Source organism: Phoca vitulina, unplaced genomic scaffold (genome assembly GCF_004348235.1).
Source record: "Phoca vitulina isolate PV1807 unplaced genomic scaffold, GSC_HSeal_1.0 scaffold22, whole genome shotgun sequence".
In the NCBI taxonomy this organism is placed as follows: domain Eukaryota; kingdom Metazoa; phylum Chordata; class Mammalia; order Carnivora; family Phocidae; genus Phoca; species Phoca vitulina.
Window position 1 is genome coordinate 4,225,924 of NW_022589725.1, and position 21,887 is coordinate 4,247,810.

At 45.6% G+C, this 21,887-nt stretch overlaps 1 protein-coding gene and 1 pseudogene across 1 annotated transcript in view; one reads left to right on the forward strand and one right to left on the reverse strand.

Moving 5' to 3' along the window:
- PTPRT (protein tyrosine phosphatase receptor type T) overlaps positions 1-21,887 on the forward strand; it is a 1,068,951-nt gene that overhangs the window by 455,531 nt on the left and 591,533 nt on the right. The gene's annotated exons all lie outside the window — the stretch shown is intronic.
- LOC116641989 lies at positions 9,272-10,204 on the reverse strand (annotated as a pseudogene).

Sequence of the window (21,887 nt, forward strand, 5' to 3'; positions counted from 1 at the left end):
TCTCTTTTGGAGAAATCAGTGACACCTGGGTTGTAGTGAGAAGAGGAGAGACCCGAGCATCAGCTGGACCATGAGAACACTTGCTGGGCCCACCGCACACAGATCTCCCTGCACAGCCAAGACCACTTTTAGGCTGGGGTGGAGCAGTGGGTGTGATGGAGATGTGTCATTTGCCTCTCGACTTCCATTCACCCCATTCCTGGAAATAATCTCTCCTCTCCTCTCCTCTCCCCTTCCCTTCCCATCCATTCCTTGCCCTGCCCTGCCCTGCCCTTCCCTTTCTCTCTCTCTATTTTTGTTTTTTTCTTCATCAATAAGGGAATTTATTGGTTTATGGAAATGAGTAGTCAGAGAACAGGTCTCATAGGCTTCCAGCGTGGGCTGATTAAAGGCTCAAACAATGGTTCCATGCATTCCAGTTTCTTGCTCTCTTCCTCCTCTCCTTATATTTTTGGCTCTGCTTCCATCAGGTTTCCATTCTCTGGCCCCACGTGGTTAGATAAAGGTTGCAGCAGTGCTAATCCTACCTTTCTCTCTTGATGGGTGAGCAAACGACTTCTGATCACCAGTGGCCAGATCTGGGTCATGTGCCCACTCCTGAACCATCCCTGAACTATGGAGGTGGGAGTGTGGATATGCTGATTGAGTTTAAAGGGCACTGAAAGATGCATTCAGCCAGACTGAACCTGGGCCCACTTCCAGAGCTGATGGCAGGTCAAATTGCAAACCATATGGGCTGGCTGTGGGGAAGAGGTCTCCAAGAAAAATTCAGGATGTGCTTAACTGGAAGCATTGTGAATTCCAGTTGAGACGCCACACTAAAACTCGGGGTTGCCCTCCTCTGGGATGCTTAGGGGAAGTATAAATTGTGGTTGGCAGAGCTTTAGATGCTCCGGGATGCCCATCAAGCCCCAGAGCTGCCACTGTGTTTCTCAGGGCCCTTGACTAAAAACATCGTCTTGCTCTTTCTTGGTCTCCGTTCCCTCTGTTGTTTGATGGGGGTGGAACAGTGCACTCCCAGCTCTGTAGGGCTGTGCGTCTTTTTCCTCCTGTTCAAGGGCTGTGTGTTTGTTACAGGACACAGGACAGTCCTCCCAAGGAGGCTGGAAACCCTTCGTTCACGGAGACACCACAGACTGGATCTGTGGAGGGGTCCCTGTGTTATGGGAGCTCTCATCAGGTCAGGAACAGAGAACACACTCAGGGCTCTGGAAACAAAGGAGTTTTTACACCAGCCTCTTAAAGCTTTTCCAGTAAGGTGTGCCTTTGCCTTCCTTGCAACCTTGGACTCTGCTGCTTCTTCACTGTTTGCATTGATCCCTGGGGATGGTAATGGGAATGATACACTGAGAAGATGAACAGCACCTTGTGCATCCAGCAACACGAATACTCTCAAGACAGCTCAAGGAGTAACTGCCGGGACAAGGTCGTGATTACAGAGTTACAAATAGTGGAAGGCAAGGCAACTATGTTGAAAGCTCAGCAGCCCTCCAGAGGAGGGTGGGAGCGTCCTGATGGGGGTGCCATAGGCTGGTGCTGGAGGGGAAAGAATGCAGCAGACCAATGTGGGAGATTGGAGTCTCAGCCCCGGTGGCAAGCAGGAGGTGGCTACACAGGAAGTTCCGGGACTGGCGGAAGGTTAGGGTGTGGGGAACCCCAGTGATGTGGGGCTGCACACACACTCCCGTTCCACTTCATAGCTCAGTGACCTTGGGCATCTCTCTCTGAATCTCCATGTCCGCATCTGTAAAGTAGGGAGAAGAAACTCCAGGGTCTCTGGCCTGGGTCCTCACCTCCTTCTTGGTGGACCGCACATTCTCTGGTCTTTGCAGGACTCTTCATTCACTCTGCCTCAACCTTTGTGGATACGGCTTCAGAGCCCTGGATTCACCATGGCTGGCCCCGGGAGTGACTGTGGCTCTTGCCATTTTCTTCCCAAACCCCAGATCTTCTTGTTCCTTCTGGGAATTCTGTTCTCCCCATTGTCTTTGTTCACTGAGCCCTGTGAGGGTGAGCAAGTTCAAGAGACTCAACGAAGGGTATTCTCTGAGCCTGAACTCTGGACTGAAAGGGGTCCTGCTATTACACACACCCTGACATTTTCTGAGGAACATCATTCAGCATCCCACGGTAGCACCCATCATGACTGACTAATCCAACAGTGTGTGGGTTACGAACACCTCCTATTAGAGCAACCTGTGCTGCCTCATTCTGATTCCGGTTTGGATAATTTACCTTGCAGCTCCAGGATTTTCTCCGGCATGAGCAGGGATGACTCACATTATTGCCCTAAAACCCCATGGAAATGTATCGCCACTCGCTTCATTCCCAGTGTGATAAATCTGATTATAACTTGTAGATGGCCACTCGTGGCTGTGCAGCGGTTTAAAATGCGCTGAAAGATTCATTCAGCTAAATCGAAGTTGTCAGGTGGATTGCCGGAGGGACTTCTCGTTGCAGACACAAGTTGTGTGACGTCGGCCGTAGCCTTGTGGCGGCTTTCAAATTGCTGCTAGGAAATAAATCCATTAATCGGTATGGACCGCCCAGACTCATGCCGCTAGGCTGTGGGCTCCTCGAAGGCACAGTGTATGTCTTGGTCCCTCACCTGCCTCTTAGTGTCTGGCATAATATGCCCTTGATAATTGATTCTTTTTTGTTTTTTCATTTTAACATTACATTTAAAAAAAATAGAATTGCCAATTGTCACAGCTGGAAATGACCTCAGGGAGCCCCTCTTACAGTCCCTGGGTGAGAGTCCTGAGGCCCAGAGAGGGACTGTGATATCTCCCAGGTCACACAGCAAGACTCGATGAGAGAGCTGGACGTGAACCCTGGCTCCTGATGTCCAGCCCAGGCCTCTGGTTCTCTTTTGTGCTTTTCTTGGTGGCTCTTGTCAATGAAGGATGCTAGGAATTCCATTTGGGCTTTATTCTAGTGTTTTACAGTCTCTTCTGAGTAATAAGGTCGGCTTGTTTAATAAGTTCAGCTTCAAAGTAGGTCAGGGATTTTATTTCTGTGCATGGGCCATTAGCATTCTTAAGTGAGAACACAATTTTTTTTTTTTTTTTTACTGAGAAAATAAACTCTCTGTAGATGAGACGCTCCACGTCTGCCTATTTCCTCAGCTGTGTCAGATCCTTTTATATTGCAAAGCCTCTGTGAGGGGGCCCTCCAGGCTTCTCAGTGGAGGCTGAGGCCAGATGGGAGGGGACCACGTGAAGTCTGAGCCAGAAGGGCAAGGTGATTTCCGAAGCCTTCTCAAGCTAGTGGTCACATTGAAATGTTTGTTGTGTGTTGTCGGAGTTAATTCTCTGAAAAACCCCAAACACTGGTTTAGAGGGTTGAACGCGATGTCAAGAAATCTCTTGAATCTCTTGTGACTCTGGTTTTGCCTTCCCAGATCCCGTCACCCAATGGCCAAGCTGGTGGAAAGGAGTGAGGGTCTAGCTGTTGCTGCTGCTGTCAGGGAGAGGGATCAGGGCGAGCCCAGGTGGGGAGCTGGGGAGGGGGAGAAGGCGACACGACACCTCATCTATTTAGGGCTGCTCCTGAGGGTAATATCAATTTTACATTTTTAGCAGTGACCTGAATTGTTTCATGAGCTCAGTCCTTAGTTAGTTGCCTTTAACCTAAATGGGGCTGGTAACAAAATAAAAGAAAAATGATTTCTATTCACAATTCCTGTTTGAGGCACCGTGTTTGACACAGCGAAGGCTGCGGGAGCATGACTGGCTGCATCCCCGCCTTGCAGAGACCCTGTTGAAGGGGAGAAAGGCACGGACATAAACAGCCAGTAATGCAGGTGATGGTGGGCTGATTCGGGCCCCGGCAGCGTTTTCCACACATCAGTCTGTTCTGTGCCCCCTTTCACAATTTCTTTCCCTTATCTATTCTCTTATTTAACACTTCTGCTTTAAAAAAATGCACTTTCCTTCATCTTTCAAATGAGAATTCTTATCATTATAATCATTATATTACTATAGTGAAAGGAAGTCTGATAGGTTTCTAACGCAAGCTAACGTACATCTTCAACTGTTAGACTGATTTATGGATCAGCGCCCACTGGTGTGCACCTGATTTAATTGCATGTGTACCACTGATGTGTACCACACTTTGGAACATGTCAGGGAGGCTTTCCAAAGCAGGTGAAATATTAGCAGGGCCGTGAAGGATGGAACTCTCTGAGCCAGTGCATGACGACCATGGATAATCATAGAGATTCTATGTAAATACATGGAGTGTCTCAGTACGCAAGTAAGAGGTGATGTCTTGGCCCCTTGGGACTATACTTTTTACTGATCTTTAGGTAATTGGCAAAGAAAACCTCATGAGATTGGATTTCTCCGCTGTCACCCCCTTTCACTGCTTAGATTTTGTGCATTACCACTGCACGATTGTAAGTTGTTGGCTTACTCTCTGCAGGGCTCTTTGTAAGTTAGAACTCCTCCAAGCCAGGAGGAGACAGGTGAGGAAGGCCATTCACTCATTCATTCATTCATTCATTCATGTGTTCATTCACTGTCACCTCCAATGCCTTGTCCCCAAGATTGGAGACTAGAAACACATGCAAGATTACTAACTAAAGGGCAGGGTGGTTGAGGAATCACCCAGATGCTCTGCATTTTATGATTATTCAGGAAGGTATTTTGGTGAATAAAATGAAGGATGTAGCCCAGTGGTTCTCAAACTTGGCTACACATTGGAAAAACCTGAAGTATTAAAAAAAATGCCAATACCTAAGTCTCACCCCAAAAATTCTGATCTGATGGGTAAAGGTTGGGAGCTGGACATCAGATGCTTTAGAACTTCTCCGCATGGTTCTAATACACGGCTGTGTGCAAGCCATGGGTGCAACCACTAAAGATCTTTTTTTAAAGAATAGCGTAGCCTAATCCAAAGGACCTTTAGTCAAATGGTACTTGGCGCTGTGTAGGAAATGGGCATGACAGGATCCAGGCTGTTTGACATTTAGGTGTGGGTTCAGCCCAGCCCTCCCAGAGGGCTCCCTGTAGCTTCCAGCCCTGAAGAGACTTTCCATTTCTCAGACGGGTTCATTTCATGCTGCTTGTCTGCCAAGGAAGTGGTAACTTGAGCTTTTGAATTGACCGTGAGACACCAAAATGCTCCCACATCAACCTTCTGGGCAGAACATCTATGGTTTGGGGTCAGCCTTGAGTACATCTTAACTATTGGGAAACCTCAGTGAGGTTTCCAGTCAGGAACATGTAGTACATTTCCTTTCCCTGAGGGGAATCAAAGGTAGGAGAGGAAATTCATGGTCCCATTTTAAGAGGACATTAAAGGCCTCCAAGCTGTGAAGAGCTCCATAGGAATGATGCCCTTCGAGATCAATTCTTTTTTAAAAAAATGTTAATACCTTGGGAGGATTGCTACATTAAACCTGTTTGTCCTTTGGTGTATGTGACTTTAATCAGATTGCTTTCCTGATTAAGATCTAGAAGAGGTTTTAGGCAAGGCTTTTTTTTTTAAGCTGTTATTACTTATATGTTTTTCTTCAATGAAAAATGATAGCAATTCCGCTGAGACCATCAATGTGCCCTACTGAATAGGCCGAGGTATATCTTTGTAGCAGAGCAAGCTTTCAAATTCACTTCTCTTTTTATTGTGTATATGACTACAAAGGTGAGTTTTAAACCTTTTCCTTCATTTTATACCACCACATTAAGAAATAAAGAGGCGGATTTTAAGGCTAGCGTTTCTTAGTAAATGATGCGTATGTACTAGAACATTTGAATTCACGTTTCCGTGGTGGAGACCCCTCTGTCCGGTGGTTGTACCTGTGTTACACTGAGTCTCACCTATGCAAACATCCATCCATAGCTTCTCGACAGTCTCTTCACCAGGTATCCTTTTGGAAGTAATTGCAAATTAATGCCTTCATATGTATCACTGTCATATAATATCTGTAATAAATATACAAAATGGCCAGATGTTAATTCCCTTGTTTGCTTACCGCTGCAAAATAAAAAGCACTGGGCTTACCAAGTGTTCAAACACATCTTTAAGTGCATTAAAATGTCTCCTTTGAGGGCATTCTTCAGTAAAAGTAGGCTGCCTCCTTTTATTTTTTTATCTCAAATAGATTCAGCCAAGTCCTCCCCAGTCTTCTACCTGGTTCGTGTGCTGTAATTTCAGAGGTGATTCTGAAACTGATCTTTTTTTTTTTTTAATAAATTTTTTTATTGTTATGTTAATCCCCATACATTGCATCATTAGTTTTAGATATAGTGTTCCATGATTCATTGTTTGTGCATAACACCCAGTGCTCCATGCAGAACGTGCCCTGCTCAATACCCATCACCAGGCTAAGCCATCCTCCCAACCCCCTCCCCTCTAGAACCCTCAGTTTGTTTTTCAGAGTCCATCGTCTCTCATGGTTCTTCTCCCCCTCCGATTTCTCCCCCTTCATTCTTCCCCTCCTGCTACATTCCTCTTCTTCTTTTTTTCTTTCTTAACATATATTGCATTATTTGTTTCAGAGGTACAGATCTGAGATTCAACAGTCTTGCACAATTCACAGCGCTTACCAGAACACATACCCTCCCCAGTGTCCATCACCCAGTCACCCCATCCCTCCCACCCCACCCCCCACTCCAGCAACCCTCATCTGAAACTGATCTTGAAGGAAGCTTTAAGCATTGTGTGTGCGCATTTGTTTGTGCCACTTTATATTAACTTGTAGCCAAGACTTTTCCCTTTTTAGTCACAAAAACGTCTGGTAAAATTCCTCCACATTTTAAATTATTTATGGAATATGTGTGCTGTATTAGTCACATATTATCCCAAAATCTGGTGGCTTAAACCAGCAAGGATTTCTTGTTTCGAAGGCATGGGTTAGAGATCGTGGTGCAGAGTCATGGGGTGATTCTGGCTTGGGCACTTTCACAACCTGCAGTCATCTAGAGTCTAGTCCGCGGGAAGATCTGCTCCCAAGTTCACACACTCACATGGGTGTTGCAGCCTTCAGAAGATCCTCTTAAAAGAGGACTCCCATGGCTATTGGCCTCCGAGCCTCATTAGCTATTGGCTGAAGATATCATTTCTTTGGGAATGTGTGGCTCTCCTAAGACAACTCACAACAGGGTAGACAGAGGAGGGGGAGGGAGGGAGAAAGGAAGAGAAGAGAGAAGAGGCAGGAGGGAGCGGGAGGGAGAGGGGAAGGAGGGAGTGGGGAAGAAGGAGGTGAGGGGGGAATGGAAGGAGAGAGAGGGAGGGGGAGTAGGGAGAGGCACAGGGAGAGACAGGGACAGGGCAAGGAAGGTGGTAGTCTTTGTAACCTATCTCAGAAGTAACAACATCATGTTGCTTTTGCTATCTTCCTTTTGTTAGAAGTGGAGTTCTAGCCCACTTTTAAGGGGTTAGGGTTACACAGGAACATAGATACCAGAAGAGTGAAGTATTGGGGGCCATTTTAGAGACTGCCCACCACAGTTGGGGTCTTCAAGCATCACCAGAAGGTGATGGTCATTTGCAGATATGGTTCAGGATTTTCTGGCACAAGAGATACTCAGTTTTAGCTCTTTACAGCTCTACAATAACAAAAGTTGCATATTAAGTATCTAGGTATATCTTACACTTCCCAGATTGACAGCTGCTTAATAATGAAGCACTGATTGAATTTTGGGTAACACTGCCATCTTCTTCCCTGTCAAGTCCAATGAAGGGATTCTGAAGGACAGTGCCGTGTTGGAGACATGCCTCTCAGGTTATAGGTTCTGCATTTTACTGTCTTACATCCTTTTAATGGTTTTGAGCATATGCTTCCTATTTCCCATTTTTAAGGAACTATCCATCATCCTGATTGAAAAACATAATTTTAAAAGTATTATGCCTCTGAAAAATAAATGAAGAGTGCCACTAAAACTTGCAAAACAAAACAGATATATTTTTTCAGCATTTCTGTGTTACTGAAAAATGCTCTATGGCAGGAAATAGAACCAAATATAGTTATATGTTTGCCAACTGAATGTTTGATTGAACACAATTTTGTAAGGAACCTGAACTGATTTGTGAGTACTGATGAATTTGAGTATAGTAAAAAGTAAAAAATGCACACAGGCTTGACACTGAAGGCATGACTTATAACTGGGAAAATGGATAAATTGAACCTTGTCAAAATTAAAACTTTTGCCCCGTGAAAGCTCCTATGAAGAGAATGAAAAGACAGGCTACAGAGTGGGAGCAAATATTCGCAAAGCACATATGTGACAAAGGACTAGTATGTAGACTATATAAAGAGTTCTTAAAACTCAACACTCAACAGCAGAACAACAACAACAAAGCCAACCAACTGAACAAAAACCAACAATTCAATTAGAAAACAGGTAAAACTTCTGAGCAGACATTTCACTGAAGAGGATATACAGATGGCAGATAAACACAAGAAAAGATGTTTAATATCAGTAGTCGTTAGGGAAGTGCAGATTTAAAACCACAATGATGTATCACTACATACCAGAATGGGTAAAACAAAATGGTAGCACCAATTCTTAGTGAGGATGTAGGGAACTCGGATCACTCAGTCATTGACGGTGGGAGTATAAGATAGTATAGCCCTCTGGAAAGCAGTTTGGCAGCTCCAGATTCCACAGGACCTAGCAGTTACACTCCTGGCCATTTATTCAGAGGAAGGAAAACTTACAGGCACACAAAATCTGCATAATCATGATTGTTCGTAGAAGCTTTATTTTGTAGTAGCTAAAAACTGAAACAGCCCAGATATTTTTTACCAGGTGAATGGTTAAATTGTGGTATGTTTGTTGTACCATGGAATCCTACTCAGCAAAAAAAAAAAAAAAAAAAAAAAGAATGAATTGTGGCTATGTGCAGCAACCTGGTTATCTTCAGGGAATTATGCTGAGTGAAAGAAGCCATTCCCCACAGATCATTGTCATTTTTTAAATGTCAGAATTTTAGAAATGGAGAATGGCTTCGTGGTTCCCAGGGGTTGAGAATAGGGTGGGGGGGGAGCGAGGATGGAGGTGAGTACAGTTATAAAAGAGCACCATGAGGGCTCTCTTTGGTGGTGGAAATGTGCCATATCTTGACTTTATCAGTGTCAACATTCTGGTTGTGATATTGCGTGATAGATTTTTTTTTTTTTTTGATGAATGACAACTTTATTTTTTATACTTAAAGGCTGATGAAAAACCATTGCTAATCCTATTAAAATCCAACATCTCAATTGCAAAGGATAACTATATTTACTCATTAAATATCATTTAAGTTTTCTACAACACAGCTTGGAAGCATCCAGCATGCATATGTAATTTCAGTACAGTGAATTCAAGACCAAGTGTACATATTACAAGCATCAGGGCTAGATTACAAATTGTCATCATCTTCTTCTTTCTTCTTCCTTTCTTCTTCTTCTCAATGCATTTCATGATTCATTGGCAGTATTTGATGATGACCACCGTGTTAGTGGTAATAAGCATGTTTTTGGCCCCAATTAATGATGGATTAATCAAAACATTCTGAACTGCGATCTTGCAGGAATTGATGCTTTTATGGTTGGGGACTGTGACATGGGCATCTGTACTATAAACCTTTGCCCTGTGAGGGACATTGGAGTCTACTTCAGTTGACGCAGATAAGGTTTGTGGGGTTGGTGTGCCAAGTGTGGGAGTTCTTGGTCTGTTAGTAACTGAGCCAACACTTAACCACAGAGCTGTTATTCTCCCCACAGAAGTAGATGCCGTTTTTTGTACAGATTTGGAGCAGTCAAGCAATATATATCAGGTGTTAACCTAGGGCCTGAATATGGTTCAGTTAATGGCAAAGGAGTTTGATCTCTTTGCCTTGCAATATCTAATAAAAAATCTCGGGGGAAGAGAGGTAAAAGACTGATGAGCACAACACTGGATTGCCAATCACATATCATCTGCATCAACTTTCTTAGCATGACTTGAATAAATTTTTGCATCATCTAGACTTGTGGTCACATATCAGAAGGCAAATGACAACATCTGATTTATAACTCTTGACTCATACTCTGTAATCCTCCTATCTTTCAGGATCTGTACTATCATCTGTGCATCTTTTGGCATGCTCTTGGGAGAAGCCATCTTGCTGGACTCCATGGTCAGACTTCTCAAGCTAAATCACCCACATTAATGTATTTCAGTCCTGATCTTGATGCAAGTTCTTTGCCTAGCATGGTTTTTCCAACCCCTGGTGTACCTGGGAGTAGGATATTTGGAAGCAACATGGTCCTCACCCTTGCATGACAGTTTTTTTTTTTTTTTTTAAGATTTATTTATTTTAGGGAGGGGGGGAGAGAGAGTGTGTGCAAGTGAACGATGTGGAGGGGCTGAGGGGGAGGGAGAAAGAATCTTAAGCAGACTCTGCACTGAGTGTGGAGCCTGACTCGGGACTCGATCTCATCACCCTGAGATCACAACCTGAGCCTAAACCGAGTCAGATGCTTAAGCGACTGAGCCACCCAGGTGCGCCCCTTGTGCACAAAGTTACCATTGGGGAAGTTGAGTAAAAGATACATAACATCTATTATTTCTTAGAATTGGTGTAAATCTATAATTATCTCAAAATAGTTTAATTTAAAAATTAACACTGATGTTTAAAGTGGCAAGCTGAGTTCTCAGCTCAAAACAGTGGGGCCTTTCAGGGCAAGGATGAGCAGCCCCTCTTCTGAGTTAGTGTGCTCTGTTCAAGACTTCTTATACTGCTGGGTTTTCTGATAATATTAGGCAAACAATTCTTGCAACTCCTCTCTACTCTCAAAATATTCTTCACTCCAAGCTTTAATGGAAAAAAAAAAATCAGATTGCCTGAAAGAAGAGGATTCTTCTGACTTTTGTGTTGACTCATTCATTCAACAGATACTTATGAGGGATTTATTGTGTGCCAAGGATCAAGGCAGGTGCTGTGAATAAGATAGTGAAAAATATCGAAGTGGTCTCTGCCCTCGTGATGTTTACATTCCAGTGGAGAAGACCAGAGTGAATGGTCATGCAAAACGCAACTGAAGAAGCATGTCTGAGCGCTTTCAGGGAGGTCAGGAAGTAAGGTTTGAGCTGAGCTGTGGAGAGTGAACTAGGTGGAGCAAGGAGAAGGGGAAACAGTGTGGGCAAAGGCCCTGAGGTAGAAAGGATCACAGCACATTAGGAATATTTGAAAACAGACCTGTGTGTCTGGAGCCTGCTCAGCAAGAGGGCCTGTGGAAGGAGATGAGGCTGAAGAGGCCGGTGGGGGCCCTATCCCTCATGGTGTTTGAGGCCATGTATTGGAATGTAGTTGTTACTTTAGGAAGATCAGGTTAAGACGGATTGCAGGGTGGAGAATAGATCTGAAGAGGGTAGAAGTAGAAGCAGGGTTAGAAAGGCTTATGCATATTATGCAAATGGATGATTTAAAGCTCTTTTCTTTTTGTTGATTGAAATCTACCAGCACGGCAAAGTACATTAGCTTTAATATATGAAAGTATGTTAAACTTGCTTTTGATTTTCATCATAATTTGAGATTCTTTGGGATTTTTTCCCATCTAGTCTATGAATAACAAGAGCATTATTACTTCCTTTCCAATCCTAGTGTCTTTTATGTCTTTTTTGTGCTCCATGGCCATGGCTCGAGCATCCAGGAAAACTGGGGAGATTAGGGGGAAAACATTCAGTATTTTACCATTGATTGTGATGTGAGACGATGTTTTGGATGCTTGTTATCAGATTAAAGAACTTGCCCTTCTATTCTTAGTTTGTTAAAAGTTTTAACGTGGATAGATACCGACTTTTGTCAAATGCTTCCTTGGCATCTCTTGGGATTGTTGCGTGATTTTTATCTTTCAGTCTGTTAATATGATGAGTTATACTGATTAATTTTCTAATATTAAACTGATCTTGTATTCCTGGAATAAACCCAGTGTGGTCGCGATCTGTTACTCATTTTATGTATCCCTGGATTTGGTTTGCTAATATAATGTGTAGGCTTTTTATCTCTCTGTTTATGAGAGAGATTGGCCTGGAAGTTTCTTTTCTTGTGATTTCCGTGTAAGGTCTTGGCGTGACAGTTATCCTCGGCTTGTCAAATGATTTTGGAAGTATTTCTTCTGTATTCTGTGAAAGAATTTGTGTAAAGGTGGTATTCCCTTGAAATCTTTTATGCATGTAAAAATTCAAGCTTCTTTTAGAATTTTGTCCCAGGAAGGCGTTCTGTCTAAAAGCTATGTCACCTTTAGATCGCCTCAGAGGTTGCTCTGATTTTCTTTGGGTTAACCTCTGTCTGTGCTTAAGAAGCACATGATGAAAGTGTTAGTAACATCTAGAATAGTGCTTGACATGGGATGCCCTCTTCTTTCATATTCTTTCCCTGCCACAGAAGTACCGAGGTGCAGTGGCCTATGGTGGGTGCCAGCATGAAGCCACTCGTCCTATTCTCAGAGCCCAGTGTCCACTTGCTTGAGTCAGAATTATGGCCTCTGCTCAATGAGGCCTCAGTGGCCCATGGTCTATGAGACCTTGCCATGGTCTGTTTCCCAGAGGGCTGCTATGTAGGCCTGCTAATGCTAGCTTGGTCATCGTGCTGGATGTGGCAGAACACAGGGGCAGCCCTAGTGGGGCTGGGGGTAGGGGTGGGGGTGCTGAAAGAGGCCATGGATCCTTTATATAAAGGGGGCATTCGCCTCTTAAACTCTCCCCCAAACTGAGCAGGATGTTGTGGGTAAGCCTCTTAATCCATCTGGACACCTTTTCCTGACACTTGAGAGCAGTCGATCCTCATAGTCACTTCGGCCGTTTGAGCCGCTTAGAGCCGAATCCCTCATCTCCCTGCTCCCACCCTGCACACGGGGTTATGCTGAGGAGAGAAATGTGCAAAATCACAATATCTCTAAAGCCCCAGCCCCCTTCCTTTGCTCTCTCACTGTGGCTGGTAGCATAGCAACTGACGGAGCTGCCTGGACTCAGCTTGCCCTGAATTGCCTCTTCCTCTGCTCCCTCCCTCCCCGACATCCCCCTCACCCCACTTTCCCTCTCCTCCAGCTCTTCTCAGACGTGTTCTGTGAAGACTGCTGCCATGTTTTCCCCCTGGTGCTCGTTGAGTGTGTGTTGCCCATCCCGGTGGGAGATTAGCGGCTCCCTCATGCAGAAAGCTGAAATTGATTTTCATCGCATGTGCTACATGAGCCCCAGATGCCCAGAGAGGAGATCGCAGGAGGCTGGAGAAATGGTGGAATGACCTTTAATGGAAAGGGCTGTGGGCTGGGGAGAGGGACAAGTGCAGGAGGCCATGAGGGATTGGAGAAGGGAATAACTCACATTCATTTGGGGCCCGTCATGTTACAGATATTTGCATTTGGTCTTCACCAGGACCCAGTGAGGTAGGATCCGTTACCCTGGTTTTGCACGTGAAGAAACTGAGGTTCAGGGGAATTAATTAAATTGCCCAAAGTCGTAAAAATAAGTGAGAGAGGTTATAAGCCAAACTGTCTGTCTGACTGCCCATTGTAAGGGACAGTGAATATGAAAATGCAAAGGGACGGAGTCCAGAGGACTGGGCCTTGAGTGCAGAAGCCAGTACAGTGCCCTGGGATGCTGGGAGGGCACCTGAAGCGGACACCATGTATGTGGACCAGGCAGGCATTGTGGAGGTCAGGGAAAGACTGTGATCCACAGGTGTGCATGTGCCCAGGAGTCACCTGGCCTGTTGGATCCTACTCTTGTGCTTGTCCTGGTCTAAGTACTGGTCCCTTTGCTGCCCCTTCTATCCAATCAGAGACCAAGCCCTGGCCAGTGTCCTAAACCTGTGTCGAGTCGTCTGTCTCTCCAGCCCCATGGCCATTACCCTGGTCCAGACATCCGTCATCTCCTTCTCAGTGGTGGACATGATGCCCCTGCCTCTGACGTCTTTCCTTCAGACCCGTTCTTCACCTGGCACTCAGGGGTCGTCCAGAAAGAATAGGCACCTGCATCATGCCACTCCTTACAAAGCCTCAGGCCGGAGCCCCGGCTCCTCAGAAAGACCCTTCCTTCTCTGGTCCCTGTTGACTTCTCCAGTCCCCTTTGGGCCCTTTCCTCCTCCCCCGTCCAAACTGCAGCAGGCTGCGCCATTCCGGAGTGACCCAGTCTCTTCTCGTCTCTGTGCGGGTGCCTCTTACCCGGCTGCCAGTTAGACTCGCTTCTTCTTTCATGACTTGATTGGATTTCTCCATGATGCCTTCCCTCCTTTCCTCCATCTGATTGCCTCCTCCAAGTACTTCCCTAGGGTTGCTCTAACTAATTACCACAGACTCGGTGGCTTAAAACGTAAAAATTCATTATCTTACAAACATGGAGGTCCGAAGTCTACCGTGGGGCAGCGGGGCTGCGTGTCTTCGGGCTCCAGGGGAGAGTCTGTTCCCTTGCCTCCTGCAGTTTGTATAGTAGTCCTTGTAGTCCTTGCTAGTGGCTCCTTCCTCCGTGTTCAAAACTACCTGCACAGCGTCTTTCAGCCCCTCTCTGTCTCTGATTCTTCTGCTTCCCTCATTCACTTAGACGGATCCTTCTGATTACATGGGGTCCACCGCAACAGTCCAGGATACTCTCCCCACTCACGACTTCATCACATCTTCAGAGTCGTGTTTGGGAATGAGGTCGTGGACATCTCTCAAGGGCCACTGTTGTGTGTACCACACTCCTCTGTGTGTCCCCCAGACCCTGGCCTGCCACTGCTTGGCCTTTCTCATGGTATTTTGCAGCTTATCGATTCCTGCCTCTGTTTCACTCCCTAACCTCTTAGGTTCCTCCGGGGTAGAGACAGATTTGCTTTGACTCCTTGTCTTCAGAACACAGAACCAGCCCTCGTACTTGTTCATTGAACAAAAAACCTCTCTCCCTGGCTCTCATCTGCCTGTCTCACTCTCCGGTTGCCCCCGGTGTTGAGAACATTGGGGGCAGTTCCGTGCATCGGTTAGACCCGCAGACCAGAGCAAGCCATCCCAGATATCCCAGCGCTGCTGGGCCTGAGCTGCATGGCCTTGGACAGGATTCTCAACCTCTGTGCCTTCGTTTCCTCACATGCAAAGTGAAGATAATTATAAGATCTTCTGTCAGTCAGGATCCAGGAAGGAAACCCCAAACCGTAATAGGTACTTCAGACAGAGAGGTGTTTTATTTTTTTTTTAAGACTTTATGTATTTATTCGTCAGAGAGAGAGAGAGAGCAAGAGCACAAGCAGGGGGAGCGGCAGGCAGAGGGAGAAGCAGGCTTCCCTCTGAGCAGGGAGCCCGATGCGGGACTCGATCCCAGAACCCTGGGATCATGACCTGAGCCGAAGGCAGACACTTAACCGACTGAGATACCCAGGCACCCCAGACAGAGAGTTTTCTTGAAGGGGGTTATGCAAGTGTTGGGAGGTCACTAAAGCAAATGTGGGACACTGAAGTAGCCAGGAATTGCAGGAAGCATCGATCACACCCGGGGCTGTGGTCACACGAGGGGATGGGTGTGTGGAGGAGGCACCCTGCTGGGTGATGCAGGGCCCTCTGAAGAGGGAGGCCGCAGGGGCAGATGGGAGATTCCAGAGCATCTTCTGCCCTCTTCCACCTTTCTGGTCTCCACAGAGAGCCTCCACAGGGAGGACTGAGCCAAGGCTGGTAAGGGAATCCCAAGCGCAGTTTGTAGAATTCCTGCCCCAGAATCACAGAGCCAATTCTAACAGGATGGGCTTGGAGCCAAAGGACCGTAGGTAAATATACTAGCACATCCCTTTGGTATGTGTTATCCCTCATCTGTAAAATGGATACTATGATAGTGCTTAGGTGTGCTAGGATGAGTAAATGAGTCCACATGTGTAAATCCTGGAGTAGAGCCAGCACGTGGTGCCGAGAGAGTATTTGCCCTTGTCCCTTGCCCCTTGCTACATCCTGCAGGTGTGACAGACGGGGCATCTCTGGAACTCAGAGATTCAAACTGGCTAAGGCCTGAGTTCCTTTCACCCAATTCTCCAGAGCCAGCCTGCTGGGCAGGGGTGGGGCAGGGGAGGCAGACGGTGCCTGTTCATGGACCTGTGCTGTTCCAGAACAAGATGCTTCTGCAGCGTGGCTTCTGATTCCGAAGGCTTGGAATCCTGGCTCTCCGAGGCCCCCTCCCTGGGGGAGATAGACTCCTGATTCATACTTTCTTAGGACTCTTGATTAGGCAAGGAAAGAAAGGCTCTTCTAGAATGATTACTCTGTTCTAAATTTTGGGAAGTGGCCCAGCAAAGAGTAGTATCAAAAATATCGAGGCACTGGGGGACAAAGAGGAGCCAGGAGCAGACAGAGTGTTACAGATCATGAAATCTCGCCTGGTGCTGAGTCGTTACTGAATTATGCATTTTTTTAAATGACTTCATTGGTTGCAACATGACTGTGTTAAGTAGACCGAGGCTGAGCTCTTAAATGTATTTGCTTGTGGAAATGTTGGCAGGAGTATACTTTACTGTGGCCCCTCTTTATCCTGACACAGGAAAGGGAGTGCATTTAATAGAATCTTTGTGTCTCTCTATGGGGGGGGGGGCACAAAATGAGGGCACCAGCTAGGTTTCCCACCAACTGCTGGTTGGGAGGATGGAGACAATAGTTTACACAGTGCACTTGCGATGTGCTGGGACTGTTCTGAGACTGTTGACTCTACTACCTCATGGGATCCTCATGGCATGAGGGAGGTGTTGTTATCATCCCCATTTTACAGATGAGGAAACTGAGTCACAGAGAAGTTAAATAACTTGCTCTGGTTTTCCTAATCTCTTACTTTGGATTTCTCCAAAAACAGGCCCTGAGACAATGGTTTGCAAGGAGTTTATTTGGAAATTGAAGAGAACACTGGTAAAGGGGAGGGGAAGTGAGGCAGGAAAGGAAGGTAGGCTTCTACTAAAGGGTGCATGAATGAGCTGGTAGTTCTGGGGGGCATCGGATATTCAGTTCCACTAGAGATCCTTTAAAAGATTAAACAGGCCCATTGTCCCACCAAGGGTCAAGGAAATTGGGGTATTTATCCACCAGCTCCTGTTCCTCATTGAGAAAGAGTTGTTGCTGGGAGTGGTAGTACCCTGGCATGCCCAGTCTGCCCTGCAGTGGGGCCATCAAACTCTGGCAGCTGTAGAAAGCTTCTGGGCAGGGACGTGTAGGTGCTGGAGGTAGGAAGTCATCAGGGCATGGCAGTATTATCCACTGAAACTATGTGACCTTGAGGTGAGTCAAGAGAAAGAACTTGGCCTAGGTGCCACCAGAATCTGCTGCAGATGGCCAAAAGGTAGCTCAGCAGTAGGGAGAAATTGCTTAGAATCCTAAGAACTAGAAATGCTTATGCCAGAAAAGGAAAGAGCAAATGCACATGGATGGTCCATGTCCTCAAATACCACCCTGGGGAGGGAAAAACTGCTGGGGTGCTTTGAGTCCAGGATCAAGCCCACCATAGAGCAGGCCCTGTGATGGGGTCTGGGGACCCAGGCAGAAATGGCTTGGTGTTTGCTCTTGAGAAAGATCCACCAGCAAGTCGTCTCCATGTACAAGTTCTGTGATGAATTTGCACCCAGGGAGCACTGAGGTGCCTCTCCACTCCAGAGGATGCTGTTGGCATGAGCAATCCACGTCTCTTTCCCCTGGCTAGTGTGCACATCCCCTAGTTGCCAGGAGTGTGGCTGCTAAAAGTTCCTAGTTTCCCCCTGTACTGATTGAATACTGATTGTTCCCCTGCAAATTCCGGTTCTTCCTAGAGCCTCAGAACATGACCATGTTTGGAAAGAAGGAGGGTCTTTGCAGATGTAATTTATTCAGTTAAAGTGAGGTCATACTGGAGAAGGGTGGGTGCTTATCCAATGTGATTGAAGTCCTTCTCAGAGGAGGGAAATTTGGACATAGAGACGCAGACACACACGGGAGAAGCCACGTGAAGACAGAGGCAGAAATCGGAGTGATGCGTCTATAATCCAGAGAATATGAACGACCGCTGGCAAGCACCAGAAGCTAGAAGAAGCTTTGGACGAAGCATGTCCCTGTTGGCACCTCGATCTCAGGCTTCTCACTTCTAGAATTGTGAGACAATAGAGTTCTGTTGCTTTAAGCCACCCGGTTTGTAGTACACTACTTGTAGAAGTCTTAGGAAACTAGTACCCTCTTCCTGGGGTAACTGTCCTCAACCACATGGATGCTGCTTGGCTGAGGGGTAATGCCTGTACCCCTAGAGTAGCCTGTAGCCAGTTAGTGACGCAGGGATACAAATGGCTGAGGCCCTTGCCTCAGTGGGGGACAGGAGGTGGTGCAGTTTGTGTTCCAGAGCTCCCTTGGGATCAGGCTGATTGAGTCTGCAGCCCAAACCACAACCATGTTTGGCTTCCTGACCTTCCCCTACTATTTCTCCTTCTCAAAACTCCTCCAGTCAAGTCACGTGCACAGAATGCTTGTCTCAAGCTTTGTTTCTCGGGACTCTGGTCTAAGACACCCACAGAGCACAGAGAACACAGCCTTGAGGTGAGATCCAGAAGGGCATCCCAGAGGAGAACGGACTCTTGAGGGACAAGAAAAAGTGAGGCACCTGGAGAAGGGGAAGAGCGAGAGACTATTCCAGAGAAATTTTGTGTGTCCATAAGACCAATACTTTTAGTATCTCAATTCCCTCCCATCCTAGAGTCATAATTTTGATTCATTCTAAGGTGGATGGGGGTCTGTCTTCAAGTAATTTTTTCTCTAAGGAAGGGCAAGTAGACATTATATTTCCTGCATTTTTCAGAGTCTGAGAGTGTCTTTCTGTTGGCTGTGCAAAAGTACCACAACTTAGCTGGCTGTAAAATTCTTGGGCCACGAAACATCCTCTTAAAACTTTGTGTGTGTGTTAAATTATTAGGGTTGGGAGGCCCCACCCACCAGAAGGCTGCCTGGGACCCCAATCCTGGTTTCTTGAATAACTAATTGTTCAACATTGGGCAAATTACTTGATCTGCATCTCTTTCTTCTTCTTCTTCTTTTTAAAGATTTTATTTATTAGAGAGAGAGACAGAGAGTGCATGCACACAAGCACGGGGTGGGGACAGAGGGAGAAGCAGACTCCCCGCTAGGCAGGAAACCTGATGTGGGGCTCGATTCCAGGACCCTGAAGACCATGAGCTGATCTGAAGGCAGACACTTAACTGACTGAGCCACCCAGATGCCCCTCTTTCTTCTTTTAAGAAAAAAGTGAATCATAATAGTATCTACCCCTGGTGTTGCTGTGATGATTATACAAGTTAATATTCTAAGTCACTAAGAACAGTGACAGGTGCATACAGTTTTGCAGTACATATTAGCTGCCGCTGCCGTCATTTGGGATTATTATTACTATTTTCATCAACTTCCCCATTACACCACAGTGTTTCAAATTGAAATGCTGAAGTCTGAGAACTGATTGCTTAGTCTTTTTTGTTTTGATGGAGATCTGTTTTTAAAACTCTAGATGCTTGTGGGAACTTTCCTTGTCTTGTATTTCAAAATATTACCAGTTCATGCTTAATTTTGAGTCTCATCATTAATTTTGCCTGAGGCCCACCATGTTCTTCATCCTTTGCAAACTCAGATCTTCATTTATTTCAAAGAAATTTTCTTCGGCTAGGTCTTTCATTATTGTTCTGTTCCACGTATTTGATGTCTTCTCCCCAAGCACTTGCAGCTCTTAGCATGAATATCCACTCCCTGCTCTCTAACATTCTCCTTCTTGCTCTCTTTCATCTCTTCGTTGCAGCCCCAACCTCTTATTTTGGGAAAACGTACCAAAAATTTTCTTTTGAATAAGACATCCAATGTTTATTGAACATTGACTCTGCATTAGGCTGGGGCACAAAGACTAACTCTGGTAGGCCTGTCCTGGTAGAATAATGCTGTGTCTACTTGGATCTTCTGCTCAAGGACCTCATGGGTCCACGCCAGGGAGGGAGAAGGTGGGGTCTCCTGTTGACAATTCACAGTCAAGATAGAGTCCGTGAACATATGCACATAGCATCCCTATAGTCCTTGGTAGAGACTTTAGATACTTTTCTAATTAGAATTGTAAAACAGTCTTTCATTCTGAAGATGAAGAAGTAGAGAGCCTCGGAGGTTGAGTGGTTTGTCCAGGGTCACAGAGCTGGTTAGTGGTAACGGTGGGGCAGAGAGAGATTTGGACCCTGAGTCCAAGCTAGTTTTCCCTTTTCCTTTTTGATCCTTAAGTCATTATTTTATGGAACAGTCTTGCATGCCAGTCAGTAGAATATCTAACGAGTACGATGCTTTGAGCATCCACTGTGTGCCTGGCCCTGTGGTCATGCAGTTGAGTAGCCATGACGCAGAACTGGAAAGAAAAATGGGCCTGGTTTGGTTAAAAGTAAAAGGAAAGATGTTCTAATTGAGAAAAATGGCATGTGCTAACCTATGGCAGTAGGAATGACTAAATAGCGTGAGGGTCTGTGTGTCTGTTGGTGGGTAGGGTGGCGGGGGGCTTCCCGCAGACTCTCATGGGTCAGTAAATAGTGATGCAATTAGAAAGGTGATCAGATAGGGGGCAGAGGGTGGTGGAAAGTGTCAGAGGCTAGGTTCCATCCACCTAAAACATGTCGAGGCTCACTTCATGTCTTGGCAACATTTAGTTTTTCTCAAAAGGTTTGATTTCTGTCTAGAGCAGACAATACATACGCACAAAGCTTGCTCTCTAGCTATTTGAAGCACTTTTGCTCTCTGTCGGATTTTCTGGGGAGTCAAACTGTTACAAGTGCTCACAGCAGGAAAAAGAAAGACAGAATTGGTCTGGAGATTGCTGCCTGAGGATGAGGCGGAATTATATTAAGGGGTCACTTCACCACCTACATGTTGAAGGAGTGCCTAGGCAGGTCCAGGGCAGCTGCCGCCTAGGACTCGTATGTGGAAGGCTCACAGAGGCTTCTCCTTGAAGTGCTTTGATGCCCAGTTGAGAGGGGCCAGTGCATCTCTCAGCTCTCTGAAGGCCAGACTTTCTCCCTCTGGATTTGGTTCCAGACTTTGTCGGCGGAGAGTGCCATCAAAAGTGAGACACTTATTCCTGGCTTTGCACAGTTATGGTGCAGGGTCAAGTAGAAGGAGGGGGGTGCTGGTTTCATATGTGGAAAGGCTCATGGATGAGTCCTGGTGTGTGGAGGAACAACCTCTTCTTAGGAAAAATCATAGGAATTCAAGCATCTGGTGATGCTGATATAATTATTTGGAGATAAATCATATGGGATTAATGGCTCATTCCCTCCATTTGTCTGGGGTTCAGCTCCAGGTAAAATTATTGGCATTCTTCCCACCTGCTGGGTCACAGATAAGCTATATTTTTTTTGTTTCTTAATTGTCCTTAAACATAGCATTTACGTATAGCAAAATACCTTTCTTTGAAGCGTACGGCTTCATGAGTCTTACATAACCCTAGTCAAGATACAGAAAATTTTTATGATCCCAGAAAATTTTTTCAAGTCCCCTTCCAGGCAGTCACCCCACCAGAGGTAACACTGTTCTGCTTTTTATTATTTAATCACCCAGATCAATATGTAGTACATTTCAACACTCCAGAAAGTTCTTTCGTGCCTTATCCCATTAAGTATATGCTCCCGTAGGTAACTGTAATTTTGACTTTCCATAGGTCAATTTTGCTTCTTCTTGAACTTTTCATATAAATGGAATCATCATGCATTTTTCTCTTCTTCTTTTGCGTAACATAATTTTGGGACTCACCCATGTTGTGTGTGTCAATTATTTGTTCCTTTTTCCTTGCTGTACGGTATTCTGTTGTATGGATGCACGTCATTTGGTCTATCCATAAACTTACACCTGGGCCTGGCTTATCCTCCAGTTTCCTCCTTCTCCTCAGCTTCTGAATTACCTTCTTTTATTCTTACTCCTTTTTCTCTCTGTGCTTGAGTGAAAGCTAAAT